The 22,169-nt window shown below is 38.4% G+C and overlaps 1 protein-coding gene across 11 annotated transcripts in view; it reads right to left on the bottom strand.

Annotated features, from left to right (window-relative positions):
* The window catches only part of HS3ST5 (heparan sulfate-glucosamine 3-sulfotransferase 5), a 298,567-nt gene that overhangs the window by 225,742 nt on the left and 50,656 nt on the right, over positions 1–22,169 (bottom strand). For 6 of the 11 annotated variants that reach the window (XR_015132749.1, XR_015132747.1, XR_015132751.1 and 3 more), the window contains exon 2: positions 20,165–20,219. The exons of the other annotated variants lie outside the window; for them this stretch is intronic. The gene's annotated coding sequence lies outside the window, so the exon portion shown is untranslated. The remainder of the gene's footprint in view (positions 1–20,164; positions 20,220–22,169) is intronic. 11 annotated transcript variants of the gene reach the window in all.

Here is a 22,169-nt window from a genome sequence, read left to right as displayed (position 1 = left end):
AATAAAGTGGGCTGGAATGGGTGAATTTAACTCAGATGACCATTGTATCTATTACTGTGGGCAGGAATCCCTCAGAAGAAATGGAGTAGCCATCATGGTCAATAAAAGAGTCCGAAATGCAGTACCTGGACGCAACCTCAAAAATGACAGAATGATCTCTGTTCGTTTCCAAGGCAAACCATTCAATATCACAGTAATCCAAGTCTATGCCCCAACCAGTAATGCTGAAGAAGCTGAAGTTGAATGGTTCTATGAAGACCTACAAGACCTTTGAGAACTAACACCCAAAACAGATGTCCTTTTCATTATAGGGGACTGCAATGCAAAAGTAGGAAGTCAAGAAACACCTGGGGTAACAGGCAAATTTGGCCTTGGGATACAGAATGAAGCAGGGCAAAGGCTAATAGAGTTTTGCCAAGAGAACACACTGGTCATAGCAAACACCCTCTTCCAACAACACAAGAGAAGACTCTACACATGGACAGCAACAGATGGTAAACACCGAAATCAGATTGAATATATTCTTTGTAGCCAAAGATGGAGAAGCTCTATACAGTCAACAAAAACAAGACCAGGAGCTGACTGTGGCTCAGATCATGAACTCCTTATTGCCAAATTCAGACTTAAAATGCATAAAGTAGGGAAAACCACTAGACCATTCAGGTATGACCTAAATCAAATCCCTTATGATTATACAGTGGAAGGGAGAAATAGATTTAACGGGCTAGATCTGATAGACATAGTGCCTGATGAACTATGGACGGAAGTTTGTGACATTGTACAAGAGACAGGGATCAAGACCATCCCCATGGAAAAGAAATGCAAAAAAGCAAAATGGCTGTCTGGGGAGGCCTTACAAATAGCTGTGAAAAGAAGAGAAGCGAAAAGCAAAGGAGAAAAGGAAAGATATAAGCATCTGAATGCAGAGTTTCAAAGAATAGCAAGGAGAGATAAGAAAGCCTTTCTCAGCAATCAATGCAAAGAAATAGAGGAAAACAACAGAATGGGAAAGACTAGATATCTCTTCAAGAAAATTATACATACCAAGGGAACATTTCATGCAAAGATGGGCTCAATAAAGGACAGAAATGGTATGGACCTAACAGAAGCAGAAGATATTAAGAAGAGGTGGCAAGAATACACAGAAGAACTGTACAAAAAAGATCTTCATGACCAAGAAAATCATGATGGTGTGATCACTGACCTAGAGCCAGACATCCTGGAATGTGAAGTTAAGTGGGCCTTAGAAAGTATCACTACGAACAAAGCTAGTGGAGGTGATGAAATTCCAGTTGAGCTATTTCAAATCCTGAAAGATGATGCTGTGAAAGTGCTGCACTCAATATGCCAGCAAATTGGGAAAACTCAGCAGTGGCCACAGGACTGGAAAAGGTCAGTTTTCATTCCAATCCCAAAGGAAGGCAATGCCAAAGAATGCTCAAACTACCACACAATTGCACTCATCTCACACGCTAGTAAAGTAATGCTCAAAATTCTCCAAGCCAGGCTTCAGCAATATGTGAACCATGAACTTCCTGATGTTCAAGCTGGTTTTAGAAAAGGCAGAGGAACCAGAGATCAAATTGCCAACATCCGCTGGATCATGGAAAAAGCAAGAGAGTTCCAGAAAAACATCTGTTTCTGCTGTATTGACTATGCCAAAGCCTTTGACTGTGTGGATCACATTAACTGTGGAACATTCTGAAAGAGATGGGAATACCAGACCACCTGACCTGCCTCTTGAGAAACCTATATGCAGGTCAGGAAGCAACAGTTAGAACTGGACATGGAAGAGCAGACTGGTTCCAAATAGGAAAAGGAGTACATCAAGGCTGTATATTGTCACCCTGCTTATTTAACTTATATGCAGAGTACATCATGAGAAAGGCTGGGCTGGAAGAAGCACAAGCTGGAATCAAGATTGCCAGGAGAAATATCAATACCTCAGATATGCAGATGACACCACCCTTATGGCAGAAAGTGAAGAGGAACTAAAAAGCCTCTTGATGAAAGTGAAAGTGGAGAGTGAAAAAGTTGGCTTAAAGCTCAACATTCAGAAAACGAAGATCATAGCATCTGGTCCCATCACTTCATGGGAAATAGATGGGGAAACAGTGGAAACAGTGTCAGACTTTCTTTCTTTGGACTCCAAAATCACTGCAGATGGTAATTGCAGCCATGAAATTAAAAGACGCTTACTCCTTGGAAGGAAAGTTATGGCCAACCTAGATGGCATATTAAAAAGCAGAGACATTACTTTGCCAACAAAGGTTCGTCTAGTCAAGGCTATGGTTTTTCCTGTGGTCATGTATGGATGTGAGAGTTGGACTGTGAAGAAAGCTGAGTGCCAAAGAATTGATGCCTTTGAACTGTGGTGTTGGAGAAGACTCTTGAGAGTCCCTTGGACTGCAAGGAGATCCAACCAGTCCATTCTAAAGGAGATCGGTCCTGGGTGTTCTTTGGAAGGACTGATGCTAGAGCTGAAACTCCAATACTTTTGGCCACCTCATGCGAAGAGTTGACTCATTGGAAAAGACTCTGGTGGTGGAAGGGATTGGGGGCAGGAGGAGAAGGGGACGACAGAGGATGAGATGGCTGGATGGCATCATCGACTCGATGGACATGAGTTTGGGTGAACTCCAGGAGTTGGTGATGGACAGGGAGGCCTGGCGTGCTGCAGTTCATGGGGTTGCAAAGAATCGGACACAACTGAGCAACTGAACTGAAGAAAGGAGATCAGTTCAGAGACAAAGAAGAGGATGTGTGGAGGTTCAATAAGAGAGGATGATGGATGAATGATGGACATATTACACAGCTGCTGGGCAGTACTAATGACCCCTTTCAGTTAATGTTCATGAACTGAAAGTGAGGGCATTATCATGGTATATATTTTTCTCTAGAAATGTTAAATTGCAAGGGATCCTGCATAGATAGAGTGTTGGATTTAGTTATTGATGGAATTGAGGGTATAAGTTAAGGAGTAATTTTGATGAAGAGCCACACAATTAAGCTGGTAGGAGGGAATTAAAGCTGTGACGGGGTGAAGGCAGTGAGAAGGTGGTGGGATCAATGGATTGTAGGTTCCTTGGCATTGCTTGAATTGGAGTAATAATAATAAAGTGAGCAAGATGGTAAGACAAGTAGTAGTTGGGGATGCAAATAGGATTAGGAAAGGAATGCAATTGTTGGCAATTGGAAGGTTAGACTAAGACCTCAGGGGTGGTCGTATCAAAGTAAGGGCAAGATAAGCTCAGATACTTACTTCTGCAGAAGCTTTCCCTGAGTTCACCTTTCCTTTCCTCTTGCCTTTGAAGCCTCATCATACTTCATGTGCAATTGTTTGTGACTCAACTTTACTTTGCATTGTTATTCAATAGGTACATTTTAGAGTACAAGTTCCTTGAAGTTTGGGAATGTGTCAGTTATCTTCATATCCCTTAGCACCTAATGATTCCCTGACTGCACAACTACATGCAATAAAAGCATAATATATATATTTGTTAAATGAACAGACATATAAGTAAATAACAACAGTAGTAGTTAACACTGTCTCTCTGTGCCAAGCATTCTCCTACGTGCTTTACATAATGTTACTAAGCTTTAACACCCTCCTGCAAATACATGATGCTTATAATACATGTACAGTAACTGTGAGAAGAGAATGATTTAACTGACTCACATGTTAAGACTGTAGTCGGGGGATGTGCATCAGCACATGTGACAGGCAAGGGGCTTCTGGCTGAAGAAGGTCAGGGATTATTTTATAGAGTAGGGTAGGAAAATGGAATTAAAAGACACTTGCTCTTGGGAGAAAAGCAATGGCAAACCTAGAGTGTATTAAAAAGCAGAGACATTACTTTGCCTACAAAGATCCCTATAGTCAAAGCTATGGTTTTTCCAGTAGTCATGTTCCGGATGTGAGAGCTGGACAATAAAAAAGGCTGAGCACTGAAGAAATGATGCTTTGGAACTGTGGTGCTGGAGAAGACTCTTGAGAGTCCCTTGGACTGCAAGGAGATCAAACCAGTCCATCCTACAGGAAATCAACCCTGAATATTCATTGGAAGGTTTGATGCTGAAGCTGAATCTCCAATACTTTGGCCACATGATGTGAAGAGCCGACTCAATGGAAAAGACCCTGATGCTGGGAAAGATTGAAGGCAAGAGGAGAAGGGGTGACAGAGGATGAGATGGTTGGATGGCATCACCAAGTCAATGGATATTAGTTTGAGCTGGAGACAGTGAAGGACAAGGAAGACTAGGCGTGCTGCAGTCCATGGGGTGGCAAAGATTCAGGCACGACTGAGTGACTGAACAAGGTACCAGCAAACTTTTTCTATAAATTGCTAGAGAGTAAATATATTTTTAGTGGCCATATGGTCTCTGTAGCAACTAGTCAACTCTGCCATTGTAGAATGAAATCAGCCACAGACAATCCATAAAGAAACAAGGGTGGCTCAGTTCAGTTCAGTCGCTCAGTCATGTCCAACTCTTTGTGACCCCATGAACTGCAGCACACCAGGCCTCCCTGTCCATCACCAACTCCCGGAGTTCACCCAAACTTATGTCCATCGAGTCGATGATGCCATCCAGCCATCTCATCCTCTGTCGTCCCCTTCTCCTCCTGCCCCCAATCCCTCCCACCACCAGAGTCTTTTCCAATGAGTCAACTCTTCGCATGAGGTGGCCAAAAGTATTGGAGTTTCAGCTCTAGCATCAGTCCTTCCAAAGAACACCCAGGACCGATCTCCTTTAGAATGGACTGGTTGGATCTCCTTGCAGTCCAAGGGACTCTCAAGAGTCTTCTCCAACACCACAGTTCAAAGGCATCAATTCTTCGGCACTCAGCTTTCTTCACAGTCCAAATCTCACATCCATACATGACCACTGGAAAAACCATAGCCTTGACTAGATGGACCTTTGTTGGCAAAGTAATGTCTGCATTTCAATATGCTATCTAGGTTGGCCATAACTTTCCTTCCAAGGAGTAAGCATCTTTTAATTTCATGGCTGCAATTACCATCTGCAGTGATTTTGGAGCCCAAAGAAAGAAAGTCTGACACTGTTTCCACTGTTTCCCCATCTATTTCCCATGAAGTGATGGGACCAGATGCCATGATCTTCGTTTTCTGAATGTTGAGCTTTAAGCCAACTTTTTCACTCTCCACTTTCACTTTCATCAAGAGGCTTTTTAGTTCCTCTTCACTTTCTGCCATAAGGGTGGTGTCATCTGCATATCTGAGGTATTGATATTTCTCCTGGCAATCTTGATTCCAGCTTGTGCTTCTTCCAGCACAGCCTTTCTCATGATGTACTCTGCATATAAGTTAAATAAGCAGGGTGACAATATACAGCCTTGACGTACTCCTTTTCCTATTTGGAACCAGTCTGCTCTTCCATGTCCAGCTCTAACTGTTGCTTCCTGACCTGCATATAGGTTTCTCAAGAGGCAGGTCAGGTGGTCTGGTATTCCCATCTCTTTCAGAATTTTCCAGAGTTTACTGTGATCCACACAGTCAAAGGCTAAAACTTTATTTACAAATACTGAAATTTGAATATCATATAGCTATCACGTGTCACAATATATCCTTCTTTGGATGTTTTTCAACCATTTAAAAGTGTAAAGAAAAATGGAACTGGAGGAATCAACCTACCTGACTTCAGGCTCTACTACAAAGCCACAGTTATCAAGACAGTATGGTACTGGCACAAAGACAGAAATATAGATCAATGGAACAAAATAGAAAGCCCATAGATAAATCCACGCACATATGGACACCTTATCTTTGACAAAGGAGGCAAGAATATACAATGGATTAAAGACAATCTCTTTAACAAGTGGTGCTGGGAAATCTGGTCAACCACTTGTAAAAGAATGAAACTAGAACACTTTCTAACACCATATACAAAAATAAACTCAAAATGGATTAAAGATCTCAACGTAAGACCAGAAACTATAAAACTCCTAGAGGAGAACATAGGCAAAACACTCTCTGACATACATCACAGCAGGATCCTCTATGACCCACCTCCCAGAATATTGGAAATAAAAGCAAAAATAAACAAATGGGACCTAATTAAACTTAAAAGCTTCTGCACATCAAAGGAAACTATTAGCAAGGTGAAAAGACAGCCTTCAGAATGGGAGAAAATAATAGCAAATGAAGCAACCGACAAACAACTAATCTCAAAAATATACAAGCAACTCCTACAGCTCAACTCCAGAAAAATAAATGACCCAATCAAAAAATGGGCCAAAGATCTAAATAGACATTTCTCCAAAGAAGACATACAGATGGCTAACAAACACATGAAAAGATGCTCAACATCACTCATTATCAGAGAAATGCAAATCAAAACCACTATGAGATACCATTTCACACCAGTCAGAATGGCTGCGATCCAAAAGTCTACAAATAATAAATGCTGGAGAGGGTGTGGAGAAAAGGGAACCCTCTTACACTGTTGGTGGGAATGCAAACTAGTACAGCCACTATGGAGAACAGTGTGGAGATTCCTTAAAAAACTGGAAATAGAACTGCCTTATGATCCAGCAATCCCACTGCTGGGCATACACACTGAGGAAACCAGAAGGGAAAGAGACACGTGTACCCCAATGTTCATCACAGCACTGTTTATAATAGCCAGAACATGGAAGCAACCTAGATGTCCATCAGCAGATGAATGGATAAGCAAGCTGTGGTACATATACACAATGGAGTATTACTCAGCCATTAAAAAGAATACATTTGAATCAGTTCTAATGAGGTGGATGAAACTGGAACCTATTATACAGAGTGAAGTAAGCCAGAAGGAAAAACACCAATACAGTATACTAACGCATATATATGGAATTTAGAAAGATGGTAACGATAACCCTGTATACGAGATAGCAAAAGACACACTGATGTATAGAACAGGCTTATGGACTCTGTGGGAGAGGGAGAGGGTGGGAAGTTTTGGGAGAATGGCATTGAAACATGTGAAATGTCATGTATAAAATGAGATGCCAGTCCAGGTTCAATGCAGGATGCTGGATGCTTGGGGCTGGTGCACTGGGACGACCCAGAGGGATGGTATGGGGAGGGAGGAGGGAGGAGGGTTCAGGATGGGGAACACATGTATACCTGTGGTGGATTCATTTTGATATTTGGCAAAACTAATACAATTATGTAAGGTTTAAAAATAAAATAAAATTAATTAAAAAAAAAATAAAAGGAAAAAAAAAAAAATTTCTGATTTTACCAAAAAAAAAAAAAGTGTAAATGGTCCCAGGTAGTAGAAAAACTAGTGACAGGTCTTTGACCCAAAGCCTATATTATACAGTTTGCTGACTTCTGGGACAGAGAAAAGTCCTCATGATTTTGGCTTAGGCAGCACTCTTCACTGTTGATAGAAACTCAGGTTGGTCATTGTTCTTGTTCTCATGCCTCTTGCCCTTTTTTTTTATATAATCTGATATATAAATTTGATATAATTTTTTTGATATAATCTGATAACCATCTGAAAAGTATTTCCTGAAAACTCCTTATTAGCTCGTCAAAATTCACAGGGTTGGTAGATGCCAAAAAGAGAGAAAAGGTAACAAATAAAGAAGGCAAGTTCGGGAAACTGAAGCCTCTATCACATCTATGTTACTTCTTTTACAAAAGCAAAGACTAGAGAAATTAAGTGACTTTTTTAACTAACAGAGCTGGGTGAGAACTGTGGACTTATCTGGTCCTCATTCCCTTGGCCACCCTACAATACAATGCTAAGTCATGCTAAGTATTAATTAATGCATTGTTCTGAATGTGCTCATAACACTTCATCTGCCATGCACACAGAATGTTCTGTATGTATTTATTATTTTAATAAATTAACTCACATTTAAATACTGGCATGGTGAGAGAGTAAGTGTTTAGTGCCATCTTAATCAGTGGGGTAACAGGGTTTTATGCAAGGCAAGGGTACTCTACTAACCAGCTATTAAAAAGCAAAAAGCACTCTTTCTGAACTAGTACAAATTCCATTTGAGTAAATTAGCCCATGATCTGCCATAGCTAAATCTCCAAAAGCTGTGACAGTAGAGAGAAGGAAAAAAAAAAAAAAAAAAAAAACCAAGTCTCCAATGGGTAAAAATTTCCAGGTGAAATACATTAAATGACCACAGCCCTGCACTTTCGTTTCCTCTCCATAGCCCAAATTTCATAAAATACAGGGCAATTTCTACAGCTAAGATTGGAGTCTAATGGGCACAAAAAGGCCTATTTTCCAAACACACGCATATGTTCCCTCTTTTCTACTTGATCCACTTGACTCACCTTTGATGAAGTACCTGCTCTTTCCTGTATCCCTCTGTTTATATCAGGACATAATGAAATGGAATGATGTTTGAAGAACGGGGTTATTTTAGACACTGTTGGAAGACATTATGATCCTTTGGCTGAATGAGGACGAATCTCTAGCTAAGGAAGGGAATGGTGCATCTGGCAAAGAATGAACACCAATCAGACCTATTTTAGCTTTACCAGGTTGACTTTCCTTTACATTAAATCAGAATGTTTTTGGCTTTGTGTTTTAAGACCAAGTAGAAAGATATAAAGAAATCCAGAAGAGTCACAGTTTTTCAACTGAAAGTTTCAAGTATTAGGAGAATCGCTTTTACCCCTCATAAGATTGATACATTATGAAAGTTTATTTTTTAAAAAAATCTTAATTCTCTTTCATTCTATTCAGTGGTGGCTCTCCCTGGTTATTATAGTATCAACAGAGTATTAACTGCCAATGATGGATAAGTAATAAACCATGCTGGAAAAAAGAAGAAAATTAATTACATTCCTTTTGCTTCTTCACAACAGGAAATATGCAGTTGCTTATAAAAGCAGTTAAATAAACAGTAATAATAATCTTAACAATAATAAAACTCTGTTTGTATAAATGCAAAACTTGGTTTTTTCCCCCTTTCCTTTTCCGTGTTGCAAATTTATCACTTCCATCTGCTGAATAAACAGATACATTTCTGGGTTACGATGTTTGTTACACAAAACATTTCATAGGCAAAGAAAAGCAGGGAACAGTTCCTGATAAAGGAATTCATTCTAAACAGCTCCATGCCTGAGTACACACATAGAAATTTCAATGACTTCAGGAAATGCCATATGCAGATATTCAAGGATGTTTTAAAAGGTTTAGTTCCAGAGATGTATTCCTATATCCCTTGCTGAGCAGAAATGCTTTCATTAAAGGCTGCCTTGTCTAGGTTATAGTTTTAATTATAATGGAAAAAAAGACTGACTTTTTTTACTCTGATATTTTACAATATATTTTAAAATTCCCCAAACATGAAAAGGTCACCCTAATTATCCCTGATGAGAGAGGACCGTAGCTCTCATTTCTTACTTTTGGTAAAGGCCACCTGGGGTGGGCTTCTGGGGGTTTGGTTAGTGTGAGAAACAATAGATGATTAAACACAGCCACCCATGACTGACAGCTGTTTCCTGACATTTGGGTTGAGTCATGAGGGAAGAAACCCAAAAGGGACAAGGGAGCAGGTTTACACGTGCTCCTCAATTATTCTTCTGAGATTTATATAGCTCCATAAATGAACACCATGCTGTAATAAAAAAATACGTCAAAATCAATAGAAATTCTGTTTAATTCTTTTACCTCTTGAATTTGAGTGTAGGCCATTTAAAATGTTATTCTTTTTCTTGTCATTATTACTAATTTCTCTGTCTGGAGGGTGGCATTTTTTGTATAATCTTGCTTGCAGATTTACCAGTCTTATAGGATTTGAGTCCAAATGAACAGAAAAATTCTCCCCAATTAACAGTAAAATAAAATGCAATAAAATGAAAACGGAGATGAATTTAACAGCTTGGGAGGAATGTCAAGCCTTTTTCATTCACTAAAAAAGCAGTGATATTTCAGTATTCTTTAAAAATCCAATAAAGTGTGAGACCATAAACTCTTATAACAAATCTCCAAGGTTTTAATTGTTCATCAGTGTATTCAGATTTCTTGAATACCAATTTCCATTAGAAGCTGAAGGCTGGTGGCTGGGAAAGTAGAGAAGAAAGTACATGCTTGAGGTTGAGGTAGAGATGAAATGAACAGGGAGTGATAAGACCTCTGAGTGAATTTACACGAAAAAAGACCAAGTCTAGGGAAACACACTTTTTTCTTTGCATAAAATTTCATGCACACACGCAGATCTCAAAGGATTCCTTTTGAAAACAGATGGAAATGTGTTCTCCACAGCAAATGACAGAGTGCAGCTAACAAAATCGGGTTATCAGTAATTCACCACTCAGGAAAAACTCCGAAGCTTAGTAAAGAATCAAGCATGACAACAACAATAAGCTATTTTCATCCTGCTTCTACTTTATTGCATCAATTCCATTTGGAGAAATAGGCAGTGCACTATAGGTTTACTGATCAATACTGGAGAATTTAATGACAATAAATCATCTATTTAAAAGATAAGAATTAGGCAAAGAAACCTGGAACTACATAAGGATATTAAAACTTCAGGATTATTCCTTGATCATATTTCTTCACAAGAAAAATCAGTACCTTCTGTCAATGTTTAGACGTGTGTGCTTGGGTGTTTATCAGCGTTGAACTAAAGCACGGATGTATATGCAATGATCCTGAAATGTGAAAGTACTGCTTAAGGGAATGCCCTGTAAATTGTGCTTGTTCTTAGCATAGGATAAGAGGCATGAAGAGCAGCAAACTGCACTATTGGCTTCTGCAATGGAAGTATAGTTTCAACTTTAACTTGTTTTTTTCTATTTAGGGAAAAATAGGTGGAATCTGTGCTCGGTGTGTTTTACAGAGTTGGAAATGTAGATTATGCAGTGATGGAGTATAACAAAGCTGTCCCATATTTTTACTGCAATTGCAGTGAGATTTAAATGATGAAAACACCAATAAAGGGTGCTCTCCATTCTGGAAGCATCCACATTTGTATTGGCTCCTGAAGACTGTCCTTATCTCAGTGCTTCCTGAGAATGCCCTTGTTATAGTCAGGACATGGTCCAGTACGATGGTATTTACCTCAAAGGGAGGGGGCAGGGCAGGAGAATCAGACAGAGGGACTGTCTTCTGCAGGTGGCCATGGTCTGCTGGGCAGAAAAGGGCTACCTTTCAGAAGCTGGGAGAGAGTTTGGATGCACTGGCTCTAGTTCGCTGATCCAGTCAACAAATACTTACTGAGAAACTGTTATGTAGCAGACACTAGGGCAAGGAATAGGAACACTATGGTAAATAAGCCCTGGTCCCTAGCCTCAGATAGCTTGAGTTAGAGCTAGTTAAGTCGCTCAGTTGTGTCCAACTCTTTGCGATCCCATGGACTGTAGCCCACCAGGCTCCTCCGCCCATGGGATTCTCCAGGCAAGAATACTGGAGTGGGTTGCCATTCCCTTCTCCAGGGGATCTTCCCGACCCAGGGATCGAACCCAGGTCTCCTGCATTGCAGGCTGAGCCACCAGGGAAGCCCTCAGATAGCTTAGGGAACAGCAAGGAAAGAATTTCTACAAAGAACAGGAAAGGGAAGGCACTTATAATCGACAGTGATAAACAGGACCAAAGCAGAAGTCCATGGCCTGGGAACCAGAGAAGGATCCACAACGGCAGCCAAACCAGCCCAGGAGGGCTTCTCAGAGAAACACTATCTACATGAACCCTGAAGAGAGTGAGGTTTTCCAGGACAGGGATGCTTGTGGTTATGTGTGTGGGTTACAGAGAGAGAGTACAGACACAGAGACAGAGAGAGGAAGAGGAAGATGTTGGTAAAAGTATTCCACATAGAGGGAAAAAAATCATGAATATGGGAAGGTGAAAGTCTTTCAGGGTAACTGGAGCATGGAGTGGGAAGTTGAGGTGACTCAGGCCAATGTCAACTTAGGAAGGGCCTTTTTAGGCCAGATTCAGGATTCTTCACTTGTTCCTGAGGACAATAGGCTGCTATATTTCAGGACACAGGTGATCATATAGGCCAACATTTGGCAGCCAATGGAGTTAAAAAAGACTTAAAAGGGACATGGGGAGCTGAGTCTGAAAGGAGACTCTAGGCTACATTATAGAGCCTTTCAACAGATAAAATGAGAATTCTGGCCACAGGCTGAAATTTGGGAGGTAGACTCCCCTCCCATTAAGCAGTGGGGAGGGAACCCAGGACATACTACTGGGAAGGGGATCAGAGCCAGTTATCCAAATCCAGTTAATAAAATGGGACTCAAAATCAGACTTGTCCCAATCACATAGTTGATTATAGCTGAGTCTTCTGAATATTGAATTATGAAATTATTTCCGACATTTTCTGTCTTCCACGTAGCAAAGGGTGTCTCTAAAGTTTATTTCATTACACTGACATTCAAAAAGTTCGAAAGTATGATATTTTTGAAGTCAGAAAAAATATTACTCATCTCTTCCATTTTGGATGAGCCTTCAGAGATTCAATTTCCATTTGTATGCCTTTGAAGATAATCTGACCTGCTTATTCACAATTTACCATTAAACCAAAGTAGGGCACTTTCAGCTATAGACAGAGCCTTTAAGAATCATAAAAACTAGTAAGTAATAAAGTCATAAACCCTCTCATCATCATCAGGCTAACAATGGAATCTGTAAACGTGAGACTATCAGGTCAATGGGTTTGTGGTTACACATTGAAGCCACTCATTCTACTTCTTTAAGGCCATAGTCTAATAAGTTTGGCAAAGTTCTTGTTAGGAACAGATTTTGAGCATTAAAATGAGAGCTCAGATATCGTTTAATTGGGAATGCAGAATAAGAAATGTACTCTGGGATATGTGTATTTCCCCAATAACACATCACACCTTTGTCTCGGTGGTCCCTTCCAAATATCTCAGTGTTTCACATATTTTATCTTACCGCATCTTTAGCCAGCTGGGCTTCCCTAGTGGTTCAAATGGTAAAGAACCTTCCTGCAATGTGAGAGACCCATGTTCAATCCCTGGGTCAGGAAGATCCTCTGGAGAAGGGAATGGCAACCCACTCCAGTATTCTTGCCTGCAGAATCCCATGCACAGAGGAGCCTGGTGGGCTATAGTCCATGAGACGACAAAGACTCAGACACGACTGAGTGACAAAGCAGCATCTTTAGTCAGTACAACATATATGGGTGCTAATAAGGGTAACACGGTCCCTTAATTAAAAATACATGATTTAAAATGACTTAGACTTTATGAAGTATGCCAGTGTAGTCTTACAATGTTAGATCTAACTCTTGGAATGATGGTTCTGCATAATACAGTTTTATCATGAAAGTTTTAAAAGCTTGTCCTGAATGTAACAGAATTCCTTTGAAAGGACAGAGATGCTTTTTGGCCAGCTTTTAAAGAGACTGATAAAAATAAACTTTTCTCCCTGGAGCAGCAGCCTTCAGATTCCTTGCCTTCCGTGCCTATTTTCCCATCCCCTGCGGCCACCTGGAACACAGCTCACCGGCTGCACTGATGTTCTGGACGTCAGGGTGGGAGGGGAATCAAATGTGAAGAGAGAGGTAAGCTTTTAACTCAGAAGTCAGTAAAGGGAAGGGGAAGTAGAAGATACTGTGGTTACCCTCTTTTTCCACTTTCTTCAGCCCAGGCATGCTGTGAAGTCCCTGAGGGAACACCGCAATATGTTTTAGCTTTTCACAGTCTGGCAAAGCCTCCAGAAATACACTGAATTGTTTATTTCAGATAGACGCTTTGCTGCATTCAGCCCCCAGAAAACAAGCATGACAATTAGCCTCCTTGCTGAAGACACTGGGAGATGGCAGGAAATTACAAATAGGAAGTGCACCAGAGGGGAAAAACAAGCACCTTCTACAAAAAAAAAAAAAAAAAAACAAGGTGCTGATGAAACTTGGCACTTGGATCAACTAAAATCAAGTAAGATTTTTGAATACTTGAAAGGAGTGAATTGAAGTCATAGTTTAAATTTGCTATGGATGGAATGTACATACAGAAATAATTTTTAAGATAGCATTCAGAAACTGTATGAATACATATATCTATTAAATACACATAATAGTTTGAACCCCTTAAGCACTTTATGTGGAGACATTAAGTGAGGAAATATTTTTCTTTCTAAAGTGACTGGCATATTGATGTAAAAAAATTCCCATCTTCTTGTTTATTTTGAAAGCTACCTTTCAAAAATGTAACACGCTGCCACTGGCATCTTTGAACTCACCATTCCATTTTTCAAGCAGTCTCGGAGTTGAATATACATTCCTGCCATATGCCAAGGGTTAGGCCATTAATATGTAAAAGAAGCTGGTATCCAGAGAATTGACTTTATAATTGGAGAACACCAAAATAAACCTAACACTTCTCTAACAATGCTGCACCCCAGCATCCCTGTTCTCTTAGGCTATTAGGCCATGTCCAATTTTCTCGGTCTGTCGGAGGATACAGCTGCCTCCATGTGCCAGGGAAGCTTTAATTATGGGGACTTTTCCTCCCACTGGAAAGCCTCTTCCTGCGGTTTGAAAGTCTGAATTATTCAAGCCCATGTTAATACACTGTACTGAATGCTCTGTTTGGCCCACCGAGGTGCACCTGGAACTGTTCTGTTTCCACAGATTCGATTTCTTTCTTTTCCTCTCCCTCCATCTCCCTCCCTCCTGTTCCTACCTTTTCTCATCCCCTTCGATCCTATTATTAAAGGCAAGAACCAAGGAATGCTGAGCACAGAGAGACCCATGGAATTTGGCACAGCTAATCTCATAGACTATTCATGTGCAATCACAAGAAAAATAATCTCTCAACTAAAAATTCCTCAAGTATAAAGCTTTATTCCCTAAACCTTTTTTTTTTTTAATATAAAGTAATACAACTTCTATACTTTGGTAGCCAGAATTTCAGGACTTTTAAATCTATTTCTCCCAAATCCAAGCTTTTAATTTGGTTTTGCTCCTAAAGTAGTATCAACAGGAAAATTATTAATCTTTCCTATTATAGCTACACAGATGATACAGATAAATCCTGTTTTATACCAAATTCCAGATTTCAGTCTTTGATTAGTTTTTTAGGCTTTGCTTAAGATATCAACTGGAGAAGGAAATGGCAACCCACTCCAGTTCTTGCCTGGAGAATCCCAGGGACAGGGGAGCCTGGTGGGCTGCCGTCTATGGGGTCGCACAGAGTCGGACACGACTGAAGCGACTTAGCAGCAGTAGCAGTAAGATATCAACCCTGCTGCTGCTGCTGCTAAGTTGCTTCAGTGGTGTCCGACTCTGTGCGACCCCAGAGACGGCAGCCCACGAGGCCCTCCCCCAACCCAGTCCCTGGGATTCTCCAGGCAAGAACACTGGAGTAGGTTGCCATTTCCTTCTCCAATGCATGAAAGTGAAAAGTGAAAGTGAAGTCGCTCAGTCGTGTCTGACTCTTAGTGACCCCATGGACTGCAGCCTACCAGGCTCCTCCATCCATGGGATTTTCCAGGCAAGAGTACTTAAGTGGGGTGCCATCGCCTTCTCTGATATCAACCCTAATTTTCCTTTATTCTAATTGCTAGTCTAGTTTTGAGTTGTCACTGTGACTTCTTTAGAACCAAAGTCATCATCAAGATAATATGTGGTATCCTTGGATTAAGGGTTACTATGATTTCTAGACTTGGTTTGACATTCACCACCTGCAAGGTCTCTCAGAAGCTTAGTTTTCTCATCTATAAAGTAGGAATAACCATACAAACACTATCTAGAACCTGCAAAAAATCAAATAAGATTATATTCAGGAAAGTTTTTTCCAAAATTTTAAAGTAATGTGTAAACTAAGATGCCTTTGCTATTATTATTTTTTAATGTCACAAAAGAAGCATCATCTTTGGTTTATACTCCAACACATTCATTTAAATTAAAATGTTTTATAAGTCTTTCTTCTATGTCCAGTTACAAAAAGAAACTACTGAGATCCCAATGCAGACCATGGGGTTCTCCGCCTTTCCTACACGTTGAGTATGTTATTTCAGAGGGAAAGAAAAAGGTAGGGACGAAAAATGTGTTTCCTACAACCCCCTAAAGAGCTGTCCAAGTCCTCTAGTTAATAAACTGGAGAAGTTGTGAAAGTTATTGCCTATATTGAGAAATGCTCTTAAAAACTGTTTCAGGGTATCAAAAAATAATGTATCTCCAAAAAGAACCTCAAATCTTTTTCAGCAGCAGGTAGAATATTTAGGCAAAAAAATACAGACAGAAAGAACTTCTTTAAAATAACACTGCATGTATCTGTGGATTGGAAAACCTGATGAAGGACTCAGCCAAGTCTACCAGCTAGAAGCTATTTCTATCTCTGTACAGGTCTAATCATTGGATGGTAACTATATATCTGCCTTGTCATTGACCAAGAATCTGGTCTTAAACATTCAATGTCAAGAAAAACAAAACAAAGGTGATAATCAAGTGACTTTAAAAGTGATAACAAAATGGCTCTGGGTTCATATATCATTATTTAGAAAATAAAATATTCGAGCTACTGTCTAGGAAGAACTTAAAAGTCATTAAAGAATTTTAAAGTTTAATACCAAATCTATATTGGCTTCATTTTTCACATTAACAATGTATTCTTCATTGACAAACCCATTCACAGTGCACAGATCTAAAGGCTTTGTACTATGTTGAACCACTATTTTACAGAGGCCATATTTTTGGTGCTAATTGCGGCGTTGTCACAAGTCATATATTTTTAAAGTGTTTTTTTTTTTTTTTCCTTTAAATGTGTCCTTTTTTACAGTGAAAAACCAGTTGTGAAATCAGTCACTTTTTAAGAATTGTGCTGTGAATTAGGAAGCCAGCCTGAGACAGAAGATCTAGTCTTAGTCACAACCTAGACCCGGAAAAATCTGTGATAATTTTTACAATGGGTTTCCTAACCACAAGCCAGAAAGCACTGAATCTCTCAGCTCCTAAAAGCCTGGGTCTATGACTATAGGAGCTAGGGGGAAAAAAGGGCTAAAACTCCTTTACTACCATTGTTACAAATCTTTAAAATATTTTCCATAATAATTTGTGGGAAGTAAAATTACTACAAGCTAAGAGTTTGTAGCCAGAATGAATGTATTCTGTAGAGCTAAAAAGTATATCCTCAACTTGTCTTTTTGCAATACACACACACATACATACACATATATGTATATATGTCAGTGTATATGAATACCTGTATATACATACACATATACATATATTACTGTATATTCAGATCAGAATAGAACAGTATATTTTAGAGAAAAAGATACTAAATCTGATAAAATTAAATTGGGGGGGGAGAGAAAGAAAATATCCATAAAACTAAAATTCAAATTGTCTGTAGCTCGTTAATATATATACATTATTACATGACTCATTCTCTAAAGTGCGAGAATATTCTATTTGCACACCATTTTCATACATAGTTTTACAAAGTAAGATATATTGTTTAGTAAAGATCTGAATGATTACTGAAGTATATCCTATTATATTGATTAATTTGTTTAATAAAATAAAAAGAAGAAAATAGACATGTTTATGCTCTAGTGGGAAAAGTCTTCATTTTCTTCCCAATTAGATGTATAATTGTCAGTTTTCATTCTTTCTTTTTACGAACTAACCTTGAACTAACAAGCAGTGACTTACTAAATTCTTTTTCCCTCAAGCATATAATTTTGCTTTTTACATTTTCTTGTGATCCACTTTCATTTAACTTTAGAAACTTAAAAAGTTGTAATGAGTGATAAAAAGTCTGTCTTAATATTTATTATTATAAATAATATTTTGAGATGAAAAGCTACTTATATTTTTGTCTGCTAACCTTATTTCCGTGGAACTGTTAAGATCTTAATAACTCAATAACATTCCAATTTTAATCCATTAAGAAGAATGAAATAAAAACTAAAATCACGTAAAGTAGTATTTGCTTAGAAGACTTAAAGAGGGCTGGAGTTGTGTTTAAAAATTTCTAATATAAATTAAAGTATTCTAATTTCTCTTATTTAACTTAATTATTCTCTTATTTAAAATAATTTAACCTTTATTCATGGCAATTTTAGACAATCTAGAAAATACAATTATAAAGAAGAAATAAAAATTACTTTTAAGCCAAATTATCCAAGGTAAGCATTATTAATATTATTCATTAATAATAACAATATCATTTTAACAATATTGAGTACTTTGTACTGATCTCTGTTCTCTATTATATATAAATAATTTAGAACAGATAATATAAATAATCTTTAATGTACGAACCCATCATCTCCATTGCAAATGAGGAAATTAAGGCAGAGATATGTTTAGTAATTTGCTCTAGGTCAAAGGTCATATATTTAATAAAGTGAGAAGCTAGGATTTGAAACTGGACCCTCCAAATTACACCAAAGATTGTGATCATAACCACAACTCTACTACCAAAGGCTTTCCTTTGTGTATATAATATAAAAAGGAACTGTAATTTATATTTTTTCTATAATGTTTTTTTCCATGTAACATGCTATGAATCTCTTCTCACACCATTAAATGATTCTCCTACCATAACACTTGAAAAAGAAGCACTTTGACAAGTAAGAAATCTTGTAGTATGGCCGTTTCTAGCATGGTATGATTCAAGAAATCTAAACAAAGAACATTGACTGTTTTCTAACGTGTATTCAAATCAAGCAAAAAACACCCTCTTTAGGCAAACAGAAATTACCATAGCAGAACTGACCAATGATCTGATCAGTCCAATATCCTATTTCTGAAAACATCCAATGCTGGCTATTTCAGTAGAAGACATAAAATTCCCCATAAAGTACCTAATTGTGTGATACACTGCAGGAAGATGAAATTTTCCCCTTTGCCCAGTTTCTCATCTTCTCCTACCTAAAAGCTTCAGAGGGAATAATCCTTGAAATTTCATCCTACTGAAACTAGTAACATGTGAAGATGTTATTTTAACACAAACATATACACTCACATATGCACTATTAATGTGAAGAAATGAGTTACTCCTGATATATTAAGAAAGTCAGAAATTACCATAGCTATTTCAATAAATAAATAATACATAGATTACACATAATTAATCTGCTACAATTATAAGAAAATATTGTGAGGTAATGTACAACACCAGTGAAAGCAACAGGTAAAGAGCATTTGATAAAATAATCCTTTCTCTATTAACAATGTATTATAAAATATACTCTTTAAGGGAGGTAACCAAAGGGCAATTATTGAGTGGCAAAATTCATTGCGTGTGTTTCTCCATAGTGCAGATCAGAAAATCAATGCAATCATACATTTTATTATGTTTTATATATACTGCTACTACATATATATGTAACATTTGGAATTTAATGTAGTTCTAAAAATGTCACTAAGGATATTAGTCTGGTAGCCAGGCAGACAGGGACATTTTAAAGACAGCTTAAAAAAAAATTCTTCTCTGAAATCTTGCCTTTCTCAAATGAAAGGGGACTTGAGAGGCTGGTATCTTCTATTTCCTGACTCTTGGAACACTTGCTCTTAGATCCCAGAGCTGCCATGCAGAGACAGACAGACAGATATAGGGACTTACAGATATAGAAACATAGATATATGACATAAGAACAAAAGCACTGTGAGTTTGACTAATAGTTATATTCAGCTGGACAGATTGCTAGAGGTTTCATGGAGGAGAAGGTATTTACCCTATGACAAACCTAGACAGCATATTAAAAAGCAGAGTCATTACTTTGCCAACAAAGGTCTGTATAGTCAAAGCTATGGTTTTTCCAGTAGTCGTGTATGGATGTGAAAGTTGGACCATACAGAAGGCTGAGCGCCAAAGAATTGATGCTTTTGAACTGTGGTGTTGGAGAAGACTCTTGAGAGTCCCTTGGAGTGCAAGGAGATCCAACCAGTCAATCCTAGAGGAAATCAATCCTGAATATTCATTAGAAGGACTGATGCTGAAGGTCCAATACTTTGGCCACCTGATGTGAAGAGCCAACTCATTAGAAAAGGCCCTGATGTTGGGAAAGACGAAGGCAGGAGATGATAGAGGACGAGATGGTTGGATGGCATCACTGACTTGATGGACATGAGTCTGAGCAAGCTCCGGAAGATGGTGAAGGACAGGGAAGCCTGGCATGCTATAGTCCATAAGGTCACAAAGAGTTGGATATGACGGAGTGACTGAACAACAACTATCCCCACTGTTCCAGAATCTCTTACCTGTGTCTCTTGTAGCCATCCTCCAAAACAACCAGGATGTTAGATGTAATCTGTACTGAAAAATTTAAATAAAATATTTCAGTCCAATGGTGATGGGGACCATTGCCCCATAACCTCGAGGTTTTTCCCTGACCTAGTCAGCTACTAACTGATCATCCCTTCTTCCCACAATAGTACTGATCCTTAGTTCCCTAAGAAAACAGACTGTACTTTATGAATTTTGTATTTCAAATGCCTGGGACAGCTCCTGGAACAGAGAAGACATTCAAAATATCCTTGTTGGAACAGTGCCCAACACAGAGTAGGTCCTCAGTAAATGCTGGCTGGTGGAATATTTAAAGGGTTGAATGAATATATTTAATCATTGACTGAGTTTCTCTTTTTAATGTCATTTTTACATTTCAGTGTGGAATATACATATTTTAAAATCTATTTCATAGAACTACCATAATACAGCATTGTAGTTTTTACACTAAAAATATACTTCCTAAAGACAATTCAGTCACCAGTTTAAAAAAAATCACACATATTGGATACTGACCAGTACTATTTATAAATTCTCTTTTGGGTAGGAAAAGCAATACTGCAGCTGCTTCCAAATCAGCAAAATGTACAGCCAATAAGTCCAAGAAATATGAAGACATTTTATGTTCTACAAGAACAGAAACTGTAGATATTTTTATTTTTAAATTAAAGACATAAAATGGAAAGACACTGCACCAATTATCTTCCTCCTTATTATTTTTAAGTGCCCCACCCCCCCAGCCCAAGCCAGTAAGCCAGCCCTTAGGAACTAATTTACCAAACATTCTCCCTTGCTTAGTATATTGTTCCCATTTTAGGTAGGATGCAAAGAAACCACTCCAGAAGGCTGGTTTCCTTATAACTCTGCAGATGGTAAAGTGAAAGTGAGAGTCGCTCAGTCATGTCCGACTCTTTGTGACCCCATGGACTATACAGTCCACGGAATTCTCCAGGCCAGAATACTGGAGTGGGTAGCCTTTCCCTTCTCCAGGGGATCCTCCCAACCCAGGGATTGAACCCAGGTCTCCCGCATTGCAGGCAGATTCTTTACCAGCTAAGCAACAAGGGCAGATGGTAAAACCTCAAGTCAATCCTAACCTGTGTTTCAGTTTGTCAGCTGAGGACATTAATGCTTGTAATGTTATCTCCTTCTTGGGAAGACTCTGAGAACAATACTTTCTAGAACTCACCAGCTAAATTCCTTTTCAAACATGTTCTGCAAATACAAATTTTATACTTTGTATCATCACCTAAATGATGAACAGAATTGAAGTTAGGAAAAGCAAGCAAGATATACTTTCAATTTTTCAAACTATCTTTATGAACTTTGAAATCAAATAGTTTACATTCAAGTAACCCTCTTGACCGCAGTTCTTAATTAAGCAAAAATGTTCCACGGGTAACACAGTAGTGAGTTCTGTACCTCAAATAGAAAACAAAAGTAATATATATTTTTTTATAACAACAATTATATAAGCTGTGAAGAGCCAAAAAGTCTACATCATCAACTTATTACATAAGTTCTCTGTCCTTGATAGTCACTGAAACGCAGCACAATTACAGATGGCATTTTTTTCTGTAACTTGCGGACTGTTTGAAATGATCAAATAAATATAGAGAGATTATACTCCAATTAAAAAAAACTTTAAAAAATTTTAACTGTCATTACATTTTTAGATTCTAATTAATATGCCAAAGATGACTTCTGAAGGACCTAGTAACACAATATGAATCAGCTTTTAAAAGTGTGCCCTGTTCTAAACTTGATGGCTGTTGTTCTCAATAGCATAGGCAGAAGAAGACAAAGGATCCAACCCATTTTTCGTTCTTGGAGTTTCAGAATCATCAGTAGTCAGGTAGATTTAAGGGGAGAATTCAGAGCTTCTTTAAAGATAGCATGGTAAAAAGAGTAACTAGAACACCCGTTCTTAAATTTCTTCCATAAATTATGCCCCTCTGATTGAGATCAAACTAAAATCAG

The sequence above is a fragment of the Bos grunniens genome, chromosome 9 (genome assembly GCF_055505025.1).
Source record: "Bos grunniens cultivar Pamir isolate PY7600 chromosome 9, Bosgru_T2T1.0, whole genome shotgun sequence".
In the NCBI taxonomy this organism is placed as follows: Eukaryota; Metazoa; Chordata; class Mammalia; order Artiodactyla; family Bovidae; genus Bos; species Bos grunniens.
Note: the sequence above shows the minus strand (reverse complement) of the source record. Positions and strands in the feature narration are given on the sequence as shown.